The sequence below is a fragment of the Calidris pugnax genome, unplaced genomic scaffold (assembly GCF_001431845.1).
Source record: "Calidris pugnax isolate Ruff unplaced genomic scaffold, ASM143184v1 scaffold219, whole genome shotgun sequence".
Classification (NCBI taxonomy): Eukaryota; Metazoa; Chordata; class Aves; order Charadriiformes; family Scolopacidae; genus Calidris; species Calidris pugnax.
Window position 1 is genome coordinate 8640634 of NW_015094507.1, and position 16159 is coordinate 8656792.

Below are 16159 nucleotides of genomic sequence, written 5' to 3' on the forward strand. Positions count from 1 at the left end.
ACTATTTTCAAACAATGTCTCCAATGTACTAAGCACAAACAGGCTTTTCTTCAACAGGCATGCATGTTGTCTCGTTCCAACGATTTTGTTCATGTAGAAATGTATTCATTGTGGACAATGCAAGGAAAATGTCATTCTCTATTTATATCCCGGTTTCCCTTTGTCCTCTTTACAGTATCTCGGGGCAGTGATGCAGAGCAGAGTCTTGCTCTAAACTCATGCTATTTTCCTCCCCGGCTTCTTCCGAAGCTCTCGCAGACGCAGAGCCGCGGAGTTAAAAGGCTCTCTACGGCAGATTTTTTTCTGAGACACAAAGATGGGTCTCTCTCCCTCCACTTCCCAGCAGAGAAGATCTAAGTCCTGCCTCTTGCTCCATCACTGGGAGTACATAATGGTCTTGGCAGCCGAGGATGTGGTGGTAGCAGCGTTCTGAGCCCTGTAAGTGGATGCACCTGGCACATCAGCCTGAATAGGCGACGTTAAGGCAATTCTCCCCCAGTAATGTATGAAACCATCCACTTCATGAGCAGCCTCTCTGTGATAAAGGCTGCCTTTTTTGTTGACTTGGATAAGTTCCCCAGAATGGTCAAAACAGAATAATGGAGGACTTTGAAAGAAGAGCCTTTGCACAGAAAATAATTAATTTAGCAGCGGAGGGGCAGGGAGAAAGATTTAGTGACACTTGAAAACAAAAAGCAAACCCCCAAGACCTGGGACTAAACTGAAAGCTTGGATGCAGACTCACACTGTGTTTTCATCGTAGAACAAATCACTGCCCTGGAAGCATCTTTCTTGGGCAGGTTGGCCACATTTTTGGGTAGGAATTAGGAACATTATTTTAAGCAATGTTTCAGGGAAAGGCTATTTTGCCTTTCATGTACCGGCTAATTTTCTCCAAGGTGGAAATTTCCACTGCTCTCAAGTACGGCATTCCACTCTGATAGGCTTCAGTTTATTGGTAAACCCATAAGCACCATTTTAGTACCTTTAAGCACATCTTTAAAAAAATCAATTGATACAACTCCTTACTTCTACAATTAAAATCGCTTTAAATCGGAAGCTCAACCTTAAGTGGAGTTTGCCTTTAATAGAGTTCTGCAGTCTGTCCAACTATGTGTATACAAAGAAAATATTCATACAGGCCTCAGATGCAACAGTGAAATGAATATAACACATTCCACATGTTCTAAGAAATTGAAAAACTCGCCTTTCTAAAGAAAGAATATGTGACTGTTTTCCACTGTGAGACTCCTGAGACCTATACACTCACTTGAATGGATCTCCCAGTAAAGAACATCCTTTATACACAGGAGTCACATCCAATTCACTGCCAAGCGTCAAAACATTCACTGATGCTTATAGACTTTGCAAAAACCCCACTTTTTTTCCCCAGATAAAATATCTCAATCAGGTTGAAGCAATTTTGTTCTCTGAAAGAAAAGTTTGAGACTTAATGAATATGACTAAATGAAATTTTTTTAACCACATAATACATTTTAGATAAAGGTTATATATAACACCAAATAAATGAACTCTTCTTGTAATTCGTACTTCTAATAATGCATGATTTCATATGCTTTAGCACATAAAAGATTAGATAGCTTTAAAATTAGAGCAGTCAAACTTTTAGCACAGCATGAGATGAAGATAAGGAGTATTCAGTCACTGAAAACATCTTTCCTTCATCACCGTCTTTCTCATCCTTAAGGAATTTTAAAATTGCAATTGAGCAATTCTTAACTACTGGACAAAAATAACTTCTATTAGCTGAAAAACATTTTAAGATCTTTCAACTTTAGGGTATAGAGATAAACTGTCATGTGGGGGCATGCCTTATCGTTCCCATGAATTGAAGTTTGACAGAGGTTGGTAATTCTGACATTTGGAGAGATGATTAAACCTAAATGATTGAAAGCTATGCATAACCCTCAAGATTAAATGAAGATTAAATGATCATCTATTATGGATGTATGCAATATATAAGATTTCAACAGTTAGCTGGCAGCAATCATTCATTCTCGTTTTTCATTAAATTTTTAGAAAGTAGCATCTCCCAAAGTTAATACTGGCATCTCCAAATAAGGACAGTATTGAAATTCAAATAATTTGGTTGTAATCTAGGTTGGTTTTTGGGGGGGTTGTTGGGGTTTTCTTCCAAAAAATCCTAACATTTCTTCATTACCATATTGACAACACTCAAACAAACAACTGATTAGTCCCTTTTCGGATAATGAAAAGCCTGTGTTTTAATATGATTTGAGTCTCCAGTGAACACCAGGAAAAATACGCTCATTTCAGCAGTTTTTAAAACTGTTTTCTCTATTTGCAAAGAGCTTCACTGTGTACGTGTCAATACAGAAGACCTTTTCTGCCAAACTGTATCATTTTATCTAAGGGTAAGTCTTGGAAAATGCTACGTAGCGAGTTCTTCTCATCAGATAATATATAATGAATGATTGCAGCTAACGATATTTTATGCTTTTGTTGGTTCTGCAGCAACCAATATTACTGGTTTCTGTAATTTCACATTTCTTAGCAACAAAAAAGTTTAACTTCTGTTGTTGGAAGCTATGCTAGGATTATTTTCACAATCTGCTCAATTTGTCTGCTCTTACATCTGACAATCCACCATAAGCAATTGAGAAATATTTTCTGCACAAGCTACATTAAGCCTCATGGCAATTATTGCTATCTTGGCTGATCCATTCAAAACCATTTATCCCCTTTACCCGAAAACCTGAAGCTCTTTCTTTTCAGGCTGCAATATCTTGCCTCATGGAAGGCATGTTACCACTGTAGTCATGGTCAGAATCCAAGTACAGAAGCAACACCATCAATTAAAGTTACATAGACTCAATGTTAAGTTATAATCACTCTGATTATGCCCACTGTCTGCTGGGTCAGTACACCCCTGGATGCTGTGCTAGACCTACAGGCAATAGTGAGTCTATTATAGCAGCGTGTGGTCACCATTTTTAGACACTAAAATTTTGTGTATGAGATGATCCTAACTGCATCTCTTCTTGTGTCACCACAATCTAGTCCAGGCATGTCTTTAAAATGCATCTTTTTACATTTTGGTGATAGCTCACTTTGCAAAGAAATTTAGGATTTTTTGGCTTTAAAGGTACCTATGGATCTAACACCCATAATAAGAAGAGGGTTTGGGAAATAAGAGAGATTTCGGCAGAGATGGCTGAGGTTCAGCATCTGAGAAATCCTCCTGGGAGAGTGAATACTGAGCACTTTTCACAGTAGTTGTGAGATCTTTGTTTTGCTCTGGACAGAGAGTTGAGGTTGTTCAGCCAGGAGAAGAGAAGGCTCTGGGAAGACCTTCCAGTACCTAAAGAGGGCTTACAGGGAAGATGCAGGACCAGGCAAAACATTTTAAGAAGACGCTGAGTGAATTTCAAGTTTTACTTACACCTGAGAAGCTACTAAAAAAAAAGTGGGGTTTAGTTTTCATTTCAGTTTTCAGTGAAACTTTAAAGACCAGGTAACTTTTAAGCAGCGATAAACAAATAGCCAGAAGGGAGAATAAAATGCCGGTACAAATTTTGGCAGCTGATAGTTTTAGAAACTGGGCAGTCACCTTCAATATAACCATCTAGTAAAGGCTCTAAGGGAGTTAATAGACCTAACCTCTTTCACCACGACTGGGATATCCAAACATCTGAAAGAGGATCAGATGTCATCATGCTGATTCCTTTTCCTTTTCTTTTTTTTCCTTTAGTCAATTGCTCTTCCTGATGTAGAGAATGATTTGGTGATTACATTGCTATTTACTTCAATGTATTCCTGGAAAACAAGCCTCTAGCCCTTAACAGTGACATGTCACTGAAAGGTGGCTTTCCTGTATTCAAGCACTTCAGACCTTCTAGGTCAGGCAGTCCCGGTGCACATCCTTATGCAAAAACTTTTGTGGGATGTTTTCACAGAATCTTCATGATTGGAAGGGAGCTTTGAGATCATTGAGTCCAACCATACACACACACACAAAATAACCAACCCCAAAAACAAACACACAAACAAGTTTTACTTCACTCCTTAAACGGTGGCATTAAATTTGATAGCAAAACTGCTTCCACTCTCTTTGTATCAGTAACTACATAAAGGTAGGTTAGAGCACATGGTTTTAATTTAGCCTTTAGTGGTTTTATTTGGCAGGGAAAAAAAAAACTGTTGAGCACTAACCTTGAATTAGAAGCTGACCTCCAAATTAGTCAGCCTTTTTCTTGTAAATGCATTTTGTAGAGTATAAACATGAACCATCTATTTACATAACGTTACTGACAGCCAAATGATTTCTTACCAGCATTAATGCTGGAAATCCCAAGCACTCCTTCCTTGCTGGGGAATGGTTTATAACTCCTGAGAATAATCTCTCCACCAAGTAACTGCAAACAGAAACGGCTGGTCATTTTCCCAATCAAATTTAGGATTTCTCCAGTATTTCACTAAGAAACCCTCCTACAAATATGGGATAATAATAAGCTGCTGTTAAATGAACTGCAGGTCACCTCCTAGGGTGCATGTGGAAGGCTCTGACTGTGTCGGTGGTGGTGCAGCCTGCTTGGGTACTGCGGTGGCTTTATCCATTGTGCTATGGGAGACACCATGAAAGAGCAAAGAGCAGCCCGAGTCCAGCTTGGCACTGGGGAGCCCTGGTGCCAACAGGGTACCAGTGATGGCCCTGAGGGCTGTCACTCAACAGCAAACCCGTTTTATGCCTAAGTTTCTCCACCTCTCCCATTCTTGGTCTTCCAGGAAGCCAAGGGCAGCAAGGAGCACTGGATTTTGGTTCTTCTGAAGCTGAGATCCTCCTTCAACCAGGGGAGCCTCCAGCCCACCTCTGTGTTCCCAGGACCTGCTCATGCTGCTGGTCCGTGTGCGCAAGCACTGCCTCCTGACCAAGCTCGCTGCGATGTCCTAAAGGTTTTTAGCTATTTTCACACATCCAGGAGCCATGGAGGGCCACCAGGCTTTTGAAGTTCCTGTGGTTCATTGGTTGTGAGCTTTGTTATTTTTAAGAATAAAATTCGATAAAATGGACATATTAAATATGATGAAAAACAAATCTGAAAAAGATACAAAGCATTTGTATGGCATATTCTGCAGGCCATGGGGACATTTAACAGATTTTGGGAGGCAGAAAAGTAACTTGATTAATTTTAGGGTTTTTTTGCTCACTTTAAAGAGACGGTATTTTGTGGATAGCATAGCTTTTTATGCTTTTATTGTTGAATAAACAGCAGAACATCCTTTCTTTTTTTGAAACTGTATTTTCAGAAGGTAATTTCTTTTATTATTGCAATAAGAGTACATACCGTAGCATAGTGCTTCTGCCTTGCTCCACATTTATTGGCACGCACTGCCATAATGTGCCATAATAAGTCTCTAAATTAAGATGGTATTTTTCATGCTTTCAGCAACAGCAGCGAGGTACTCTGCTCTTTGCTGCGTGTTGTTATTATTAGCTCCCCCAAGATCGAATTCCAGCCTCAGGCACTGGTTGTGTGATGGGGCCGAGCTCTGATGGCAGGTTTCAGCCCTTGTTTTGTCTGGCTGCGTTTGCCCTACCTAATTCACAATAGGGAGCACAAAGACTTGGCTGGACAGAAGGGAAGCACACAGCCCTTTTAATGGCTTACGACTTGTCCCCAAACTAGAGTAAAGTGGCTTCTGTTTAACACAAAGGGTGGGAAGAGTTCTACTCCAGGCAGTTTATCAGCCCCAGCACCATCCCCAATAGGTGGGAAGAAGAAACAAAACATCCAAAGGCTTCTTAGATAACCCTCAGCAGATCACTTTTCACTGCCCAGCACTGATTTTGCTCACTGGCATCCTCCATGGGAGTACCACCAGGCCATTGGGGCTGGAAGACATTGTGGGGACAAGCTGCCGGGGACACTGATGGCGTTTCTTTGTTCTTCGGTGTTCTTGAACACTCAGCTCAGAGTGACCTTGCTGCCATCTTGGGCAATGTGGAGCCTTTCCTGAAGGTTTGGCACAAATACTGTCACCTGCTACTAATAACAGAAGGCAAACATTTCCCCTCCCATCAGGGCAGGGTGTTGATGAGTTCCAGCTGAGGATGTGGTCCATTCCTCCTGACAGAAGGCCAGAGACACCCAGCAATGCCCATGCAATGGCTCACAGTGAGAGGTCAGGAGCATTAACTCCCACAGGTGTATCTCCTTCTGCTTCAACAAGGCTGGGGCTGATGAAGATCAGGTGGGCTGGAGCATCTGCTGTCTCTCTGTGGCTTTGGAGGGCAATGGTTCCTCCCAGGGACTTCCACACCCAGCTCTCTCCTAAGCACATGTGTGGTGGTCACCAGGCTGTCCTTCGCTTGTCTTTTGCTCCATCAGGTTACAGAGCTTTGATTTTTCTTCCAGCTCTGTGGTGGGCAACACCTATGGCAACTTTAATTTAGATTCCTGTTGTCTTTAGAAACCTCTGATTGGGTTCCTCCTGGTGTAGTTTAACATGCCTACTGTCTGCCAAATGTAATTTTTTTTTTAAATCCTAAAAGCCTTTCTGTTGCTAGGTGGGGATTTTTCTGCCTTTCAGATATAAAGTGACTAATGGGATACATTTCATAATACATCAGCAAGTGCAGTACTTGTCATTATCGTATTTCAGTGCCCTTTAAATATTACCAACCTGCCCAGGAAGGATGGGGTGGTATGCAAATCGCACATAAAAAGAAAGTAGGGGGAATCTTTGTTCTTTGATAATCACATTTTATAAGGCTAAGAAGGTTTATGGCATTAGGGAGATGAGGTTAAAAAATGTTGGGATTTTTAAACAGTGCTTTTCAGGAGATGAACGAATGCCCAACAAGAGAAGTCAGGTGTTGGGACTGAGGTGGAATTTAGATGCTATAAATCTCATCCTGCTCTGATGCAGATGCCATCTCAGGCTTCCATGGTCACAGGCTGGGAACACATTTTCTTCCATCCCAGCTGGATAACTGCTGTTTTTTCACCTCCTGTTGCTGCTTCCTCCAACTGTGTTAATGGTCAAGACAAAACATCATCCCATAGGAAAGCAAATGAATGGAAAAGTAGTCATGTGGACAAAAAGGAGGACAACATCTTGGGATAGAATCGAGTGTACATCAAGGAAAAAAGTGATGATGCCATTTAAATTAATATATATATAGTTGCAATTTTTGTCCATTAAGCTTCTGGTAACAAGTGATTGTGCTACTGGCAGCCATTCTTGGCCACTAGAGTCACCATCCCATAGGTGGGGTAGTTCTAGCTCCTGAAAACCCACAGTGGCCATGCTAAGAGAAACAGGCCTGGAAAATTCGTCTGTGGCTTAACAAAATTAACCATTTCCATCTGTGCAGGTTCATGGATTCTAGAATAAATAAGATTTACATCCTTTTTGGCAACTCTGAGGACTCTGTGTGAGGTATGGTGTGTTCCCTAAATTACTGCAAAAGAGAGAATCCAGCTCCGTACCGAGGAGCCCATCAACCCCCGCTGCCACGCTTCACCCATTTCCGTATTCTTAAACGCTCCATTGATTGATAATTTCAAGGCATATATGTGAGAAACTTGTATCACAGAGATTTGTCTTTAAAAGAGCATTTAAAACACCAGGCAATTTAAGTTAGATACAGTGCGATGGGTTTTGGTAATAAAGACGTAAGGTTTTTGTTAGTATGTTGAAGCTGTTACAGAATATAGCTCAGCTATAATATGATCAGAGTTCTCTCGCTGGTTCTGTTCCGCCTTCTTACACAATATTTGTAAGTGAATTAGCAAAATGCTTTGTGAAGATTCCTCTTGAGCATTTGTTCACTCTTCTAAAAGAGATACCAAGAGGTCTCTTTACAATTTTTAAATATTCCCTAACCTTTCAGTTGAAGGTATCATTTATTTATTGTAGCTGATAATAATTAAGAGAGAAGTAAACTCGGACCCACATTTTGATTAAAAAAAAAAAGTCTTCAAATCTGGAATAACTTTAGATTCAAATGAAAGTAGAAAGAATATACTAGAAATTATGAAGTAAAAAATCTCACTTCTAAGATGGTGGAATAGTTTGGGTTGGAAGGGAGCTCTAGAGCTCATACGGTTCAACCCCCGTCTCGGAGCTGGACCAGCTGCCCCACTGGTTCAGGCTCCTCACTGCCTTGTTTAGCTCAGTTTTGAATAACTCCCAAAATGGAGATTTTGTTTTTATGCATTCTCTTATTCAAATAATTTGCAAAGAAACAATTCACTCCTGATGTTTAAAGGGTTGCCTGACAGTGTAGGAATTTTGTTTTCAATGGCAAATTTTTGTTTTTCTTTGAATTTCCTTGACACATCTGAATAGCAAAGAAAATTTAAAAAAAAAAAATCACCATTCAGACTCCTGTAGAAATAAAAGCATAGAAAAAGTCAAATCTCATTATGTTTAACAGACAAAAATGAATTTATGATTACACTCCTAACTGTGGAAAATACATTTCTAGGTATTAATTTGGATATAGGAAAAAACTTTTTATGCCAGTCATTGGAAAAGCTCAAACAAAAGTCCTTAAAACATATTCAACCTACTGAGTACTTTCACAGCTTTTTAATTTTTAACCTTACATGTCCTTGGCAAAACTGAGTGCCTATCAATGGAGTCATTATAATGATTCAAAACCTGCATAAGGAAGAGGAGGACTACACAGAAGAAAGGTTTCTTTTCTCTCTGTTTTTAAAAAAAAATTGCTAAACCTATTAAAAACAAAAAGATTGAAAATACAGGTGGAAATTTTGAGGGTTTTTATAAGAAACCAATAATCTCAGACCATTCTTAAATGCTATTTCAAACAACAGCATCTAGATTAGATTTTCCCAGCCCTTTTGTTTGTTTTTATTCAAGTTTTACAGCTGTTAATATAAACTTTTTTTCTGTTTTAAGTAAAACATTTTCATTTTATCTGAGTGCCCAGCTTTGTCTCCAGCACTCATCCTGTCAGTGAAGGGATATTTAACACCAGCTTGCACGTTCTGGTCAAGGACTCAGTGGTCTGCAGACATGGAGGTCTTATCTGATGCCATGGTCTTAAAACTCACATTTTTCCTTCCTCTTTCCTTCCCACCCTTGGCTGTTATAACTCTCATCTTTTATACCACAGAAAATGTAAAGTAATATAAGGAAGAGTCTGCATTTTTGTCTGTACCAGGTTGTCTTGCCCACACACGTTTGGAAGGATGAATAAGTAGAAAATGTTTCAACTGTCCAGGCTTCCCACCACATTTACATTTATAGTATTGCCAAAAAAACACCTAAATTGCATTTAACCTCTGAAAAACAAAATTATGCCGTTTGTACCACCTTTCCAAACAACTTTTCTATACAATTCACCTCTTAGAAACCCATCCTATCCCAAAAATGCAGAGGAATAGACAGATCTTGAACTGAAGACCAGTCCAAAATATTCTGAAGGCTGAAAAGAGAGAAACAAGGCAGAGGACCAGGGCCATCCTATGTGAGAGCTGGAGCTCAGTGCTGGACCAACTCCACAACTGCTACGAGTTGTTCCAGCTCCGTTGACTGTTTAAGTATGGCAGTTTCCACAGACTGAGAGTGCCAGTCAACAGCACCCAATCTGGGGGGCTGCTGACCAAAATGAAGGCTCTGGACCACGTCTTTCCAACGAATCCAGATGCCCGGCTCGCTGTACAGTCAGAAAGGTCTGTGTGCCCACCTCCAGTGGCAGAACCAACAAAATAGGTTTTGTGTGTGCGTGTGTCTGGGCGTATTGCATAATTCACAGTCCAAATTTAATCCAAAGTCTTTGGATGTCAGCCCACCCCAGGCTTGCTTGGTGGAGCTGGAGAGGCGTGCCAAGAGCAGCACCGGCAGCTGGGGAGCCCGGGATGGTCCGACTCCCAGGCTGGAGGCCCCGCACCTGCACGGAGGCACAATCCATGGACTGTGCAAGTGAAAAGGATCCTGTGGTTTGGTGGTTGTTTTTTTTTTCAACCAGCTCTGGAGGCAGATGAGGTTTGCCTCGGTGCAAGCAAAGCAGGGGATAGCTTTCAGCCCCTACACCAGTTCCAGACCACCTCTCCCACCAAAGCTCTGCAGCTCCTTCAGTTCTTGCAGCTTTTTATTCCGGTGGCCGCCAGGATGGATTTGGCAAGTCACTGGGGTTTTACGGGTGGGAGCTCAGTTTAACCACACCTCGCAGCAGCCAGGTAGGGACTCGTAGAGATTTAATGTACAACTGTTAATGTTCGCTTGCCTTTCAGCGCTGCTTGCAACCCAGGATTTCACTTAGGCTGCTATAATACGCTTGCATCATTAACAACAATTACCAGTCATTGTTCCATTCGGATTTCTCTTGCTAATTAGAGTCACTCTGACAATCTGTACGGCCCATAAACCTAACCCCAAAAGGAGTATCTTCCCACAGTGAACAGAATGCAATATGAATAATCAGTTTAATAATTGTATTTGACTTAGCCTCTCAACACCAATGTGTTTATCAATGTGCTGCCAGGGTTCCCCGGTGGGAGAGTCCCGCTCTGCTCCCACTTCTCGCCAGAGGAGCAGGAGCCCTCCTGGCTGCTTTGCCAAACCTGCAGAAGCTGTGTGGGTCTTACACAAGCTTTAAGGTCCTCTGCTTTCAATTCTTGCCATTTCGCGTGGGCATCCAGCTCTTCTCTTTCTTATTTACTCTTGTCTCACACTCTGCTTTTCCCTCTCCCCCCTCTCTTTAGAAAGACAACAGTGACAGAGGCAACATTAGCTCCTGGGGAAGCTACAGAAATTTGGAAGTCCGACCGCAAAGGGCACTGCCCTGCAGCCTGGGTTTGACAGCCCCGAGCATCTCTGCTCCTCTTGCTGAGCTCACTATTTGGGTGTCAAACCTGGGCTGGAAGCCATTTCTTTAGCATCTTGTTGGGTCTTATCTGATAGCCCCCAGCAACAGCCCCTCTCCGACAGCGTCTCCGACAAAGGCGGCAAGGCAGCTTCCAGACCTGGCTTACTCCATGTCTGACTGGCTTGAGGCATGGCCAGAGGGCCAGAGTCTGTTTATATCTGTTTGTTTAGGTTTCATCTGGAGCCCTGCTGCAAATTCCCTTCTCCACATGCAGAAAAACTTCTCTTCTGGTAATTGCTAAGCAGAGCAATCTGCAGTTTATCTCTCTGGCTGTGAATCGCGCAGACAGACAGTTGTTCTTATTCATATTTCAGTTGCTTTTCCAAGCATTGAGGAAAAATATTAAAACAAATCTAATTGCATGCAACTGCATCTGCTCCTCAGCAGGCACCATCCTTGGAGTCAGACCTCTGACGCTGCCCGGCTGCACAGAATCACAGAATCTTCTAGGTTGGAAGGGACCTTAAAGATCATCTTGTCCAACTGTCAACCTAACTTTGCTGGTGGAAGGGGCTGGTGACTCCCGGGATGGAGGGTGGAACATTGCACTGAGGCTTCACTTGGTACCAAATCACTGGGAGACACCAGTGAACTGGTCCAGCCTGGCCTTTCCTCCCTCCTCCACTCTACCCCAGCCTATGCCACTTGCCCCAGGGGTTGCTTTTGCCCCTAATCCAAAGAAAATAAACGTGAGAGCACTAGCAGCTGGCAACACCACGCAGGCAGCGTTTGGATACTTGAGCCCAAGACTACAAAAGGGTACCTGCTCCATCAAACTCCATCCCCATCACCACACGTATGTGCTCTGGGACATTTCTCCTGGTCCCCTGGTCTTCCTTGCAGTTTCTCTGCAGCTCCTCTGCTGTTAATGTGCCTTTCCCAAAAGGAGGGCCGGGAAGGGAGGAGCGTCGGTCTGGGCTGTGTATGTTGGCACTAATATTTCCTCATCTCAACTGGAAATAGATGCAACGTAAGGATCAAGTTGGAAGCACACAACTCTTCTTCGACTATCTGAAGCTGATTTTTGTTTCTTCTCAGTTATTTTCCCAACTGATTCACTCCCTGTTACCAGCAAAAACCGCCTCTGACACTGGTTTTCACCTGCTTGACTCTTTGTCTTTTACTTGAATGTCATCCTCCTTTTATTACAGCTGTTCTCGAGGTGTTCTGCTCATCCTGCCTGCCCTCCAAACCACCTCCATGCCAGCGATGCATCACGGCTTTGTGCAGCACGTTTCATCAGCACAATGCTTGCGTGGGCCAGGAGCATGCCATTACTGCAAACATTCAAACAGAATTGGTCCCAAAACTCCTGTTGGAAGAACTCTCACAGATAACTCCTCCTGGCCTGACATCTCCACCCTCAGCACACATTGCCTCCTCTTCTCACCAGAGATGCAATGCCTTTCCTAATCTATTTTGTCTCCAGCAACATCAGTTGTTTCACACTTGACATCATAGCAAATACATTAAAGTAGTCTAGATAAAGGAAATCTGGCAGATATCACCTGTCTGGAAAAATAATTGTTTTATCAAAGAGAACCATCGGGTTAGTCTGGCAGGATGTACCTTTAGTTGCATTTCATCCCATTTTTGATGTGCCTTTGCATTCTTAATTAACCTTCAAGGCATGTTCCAAAGCCTGGCATTCCAGTGAGGTCAGAGTCACAAGGACGAGGGTTGGCTGGATTAGGTTTTAACCCTGTGCGACCAAACGCATTGTGATGGATATTCCGCAGTCACGGGGTCCCTCACTGGCTTGACAGATGTATAAAAACATTATTAGATGCTATTAGATGTTCCACCTCACATGCTGGTCTTTCCAGAACTCCTGGACAGGCATGACCTGCCCCAACCCCCCCAAGAGGAACCCAGCCTGCTCTTTGAGCTTTGCTTCCCCAAGGTAGCGATTCCATTTCCATACCCTTGTTCCCATTAACCAGTCTGCTTTTGCCCCTAGGATTTGTCTTCCTTAAATGAGAACAGAGGTAAAATACTCCTTTGATTTTAGGCCATGCCTAGATTATCTTTAATCTCATTTACTGCACAGCAGCCTGACTCTGCTTTTCTTCTTCTCTTACATTGGGATTTGAAGAAGTTTTTCGCATTTTTTTTCTGGAATACTTTGCAAGTTTCAGCTCAGGGTTGCTTTTGACAATTATATTGACATTTCTCGACCTCTTGTGTCTTCCCAACAGCCTTCCCGAGGCTCCCCAGGACAAACTGGAGCTCTAGGTGCCACAGAGACAGGGTGTGAGCAGGCAGGGTGTGGGATCCCTCACCTCCTTGCCTCTGCCTGTGCCTTCCCTGCACTAAAGCCTCCACCTTCTCCATTCAAGCCAGCTTTCCTGAGGAGCATCACCCCGCTTCACCAGCTTGCCCACTGGAAGACTGAGTCTCAGATGCATACATATTTGTGTTTATTCTCCCATTTGCTTCAAACGGTGAGTTCAAAGCTCTGCTCTGTGACTAGATCCCTAGTAACTTAATTGCACATCAAAACAACATCACCTTGTACAAGTTCACTGATGAAGATGTTTGTTGGTTGTCACATCCAAGAATATCTGGGCCCCACTGCTGCTAGCTTGAAGGATCATCGAGTAATGTAGTCTCCTCAAATTGCCAAAGCACTGAATGAAGATATGAATAATTTCCAAAAGAGTGTTTATCTCAGCCAAAAACATGAGCAGCAGCTAAAGGAACAAAGACAAAGTGTATTTCTGACCCTGCAGCTCTGCTCCTGCTGAGTTTCAGAGGCCAGATGTGACCATCAGAAGTGCAAAAGCTTCTCAGCAAAATGTTGCCAGAAACATTTACGCTGGGAAGTACGTGGTTATCAGCACGAGATGTTCTAAGGCACGACAAAAATGGTTCTTGTTACCTAGAGGGCTGAGGTGGGCCAAGTCCAATGGTGTCAGAGAAGATTTTCCTTGACTGATCTCTCAATCCAGATGTGTGTGCGTTGCACCCTCAGCACAAAGGACTATCTGGCCTTGCCTGCACGAGGCTGGGATCAGTGTCAGGAGTCATTCTCTCAAGATCTGCTCTTCATTTCATCTAACCTCATCAATTACCTCTGCCCTCCAAATCCTGCTGGATGTGTCAGCTTAACAGTTAAAGAAAAATAATTTCTCCTCTCAAGAACAGACACGCCACAAGTGCTGTCGTAAAGGAGAATTTATAGGTTGTTGTTTTCTATTTGGTTACACTTTTGAAAACGTTTTTGACAGCAACAGCAGTTCTTTGGTGCCTGAGATGGGAAGCTGGGCCGTTAGGGTGGCCGCTGATGGTTCGGGTCACCAACAACTCAACAGACCATCCCTGCTCAGTTTGAGATGGGATGAACAAAAATCCCCTATGGGCAGTTCCCTGCCCGGTGCAGCACTTACCAGGGCAAGGAGTGTAAGAGAAAGAGTTCAGCCATAGAAAGAACAGGATTTTAGGCAAAAGCACAAACTGAAAACAGTCTTGTTTTCAGACAGGCCAGTGGGTATCCCCAGGCTGCTCCAGGTTTGGTGGCAGAAGGACAGGAGGGAGCTGAACATCCCTGTCACTTCAAAGAAGGGCTGTTGAATTTTTCTCCTCTTTCTGCATTCCTCATCCTCGTGTGTCGGGGGACTGGATCTCGATTTCAGCCCAAAGGGACCACAGATGCACCCTGCAAATGTACGACTGGAGAGGTGGTGGAGTCAGTCTATGTGCTATATGGCAGGCCCTATAGGATGCTATAGAACAGCACTCAAAGCACGTAAGAGGCCATCATTGCACTGAATCCTGGCCTTAGCAGAAAAACCTTTACAGGGCCAGCTCCACATCTCTTGTTCTGTGCTCAGCGAAACAACAACTACATTGTGAAATGCTGTGGGTCTATTGAGTAGCTCCAAACATGTCAATATTCTCTTCTGATTGCATCAAGTCATGGTGATTTTGCTTGACTGCACGCCCGGATGAAACAACAGTGAACAAAAACAAAGAGAGACGGGGCCGGAGCCTGCCTGTGCACTACTGTTATCTTCCTGCCTTTCCAGCGCACCCGTCGCAGCAGCGTCCAGGTGATAAGTCCCTCTCTTTACAAAACAGGAAGACCGTGGGCTGGTTGGCTTCTCTGACGAGCTATAAATTACAGGGGCTTTACCTGGCTCCCTTACCCTGGGTAAGGCGGGTGCTAATGGAGGGTGCCGGGGTGGCCGGCGATAGGATAATTACTGTTATTGCATTAGGAGAGAATAGCTGCGACTTAAGAGCCGGAGGGAAAAAGAGTCCCAGGAAATGGAGCACCAAAGGCATCGCTGGCTGCACGCACACAAAGGCGACCGAGCTATAAATAATCTGACCTCTTTGTTCCTGTAAAACGGCACAAGAATTAAGACCCCGGTTCAGGAAGAAACCTAAAATGCATGACTAAACTCGGCATAGCTGAGCAGACCTACTGACACCCCTGGGGCCCGAAGGCGTTTCTGCTTTGTGAGCCTTTGTGCTCACCTGGGAGAGTGGCTGCTGGAGGTGTCTGGATGGCAGGGCCGCTTACCCGGGGCTGGGGCAGGCTTAATTACTGCAAGTAAATGAGTTAAAGAACTCCCTCCCCCTTCCCTACCCACACACGCAGAGTGGGACTTGTCATGGATACCTGGGGTTTGGTGAAGTGCTCTTTCTCAGCTAAGTTACAGCTAAAGAAAGAAAAATCTGTTCACCTCAGTTCTCAGTTACCTGATAGTAGTTAGCAACTTGAAAACAAAAAGCTAACACAGAAAGCAAAAATATTAGGCAAAGCGTTAGAACATAAGCCTAACAAATGTAGGCCAGAAATTTGTCAGTAAAACAAAATCAAAACAAAAAAGAAAAAAGAAAAGAGATGAGCCAGCAGCAGGGCAGTTAATCTCTAGGTTAGCTTCACCCTGCACGTGTATCGTCTCTCACCTTTGGCAGAAAACCCACCCAAAAATGTGCTTGTTCAAATGAAAAGGCTTGTGATCAGGCTCTGAAGGTCCTCAGCAGCCTTGATAAAGTAAAGCTAGAGCTACTTGTGAAAAAAAATAAAGGCTTTGTTGGTTGCCTTGGGTGGGGAGCAGCACCACTTACAAATTAATTTTTTTCCTAGCTCTTGATCACAGACACTTAAAAAAAATAATCTGAAAATTATTGGTACATATAAATAGATCAGAAACCCTTCCTAGCTTTTTCTTTTCTCTTTGTGGTAGAAAGAGAAAAGAGCTATTTTCCTGGAGGTGAGGAGCAAACCTGGAGAGAGTGTGAGACCGACTCAGCATCACCCAC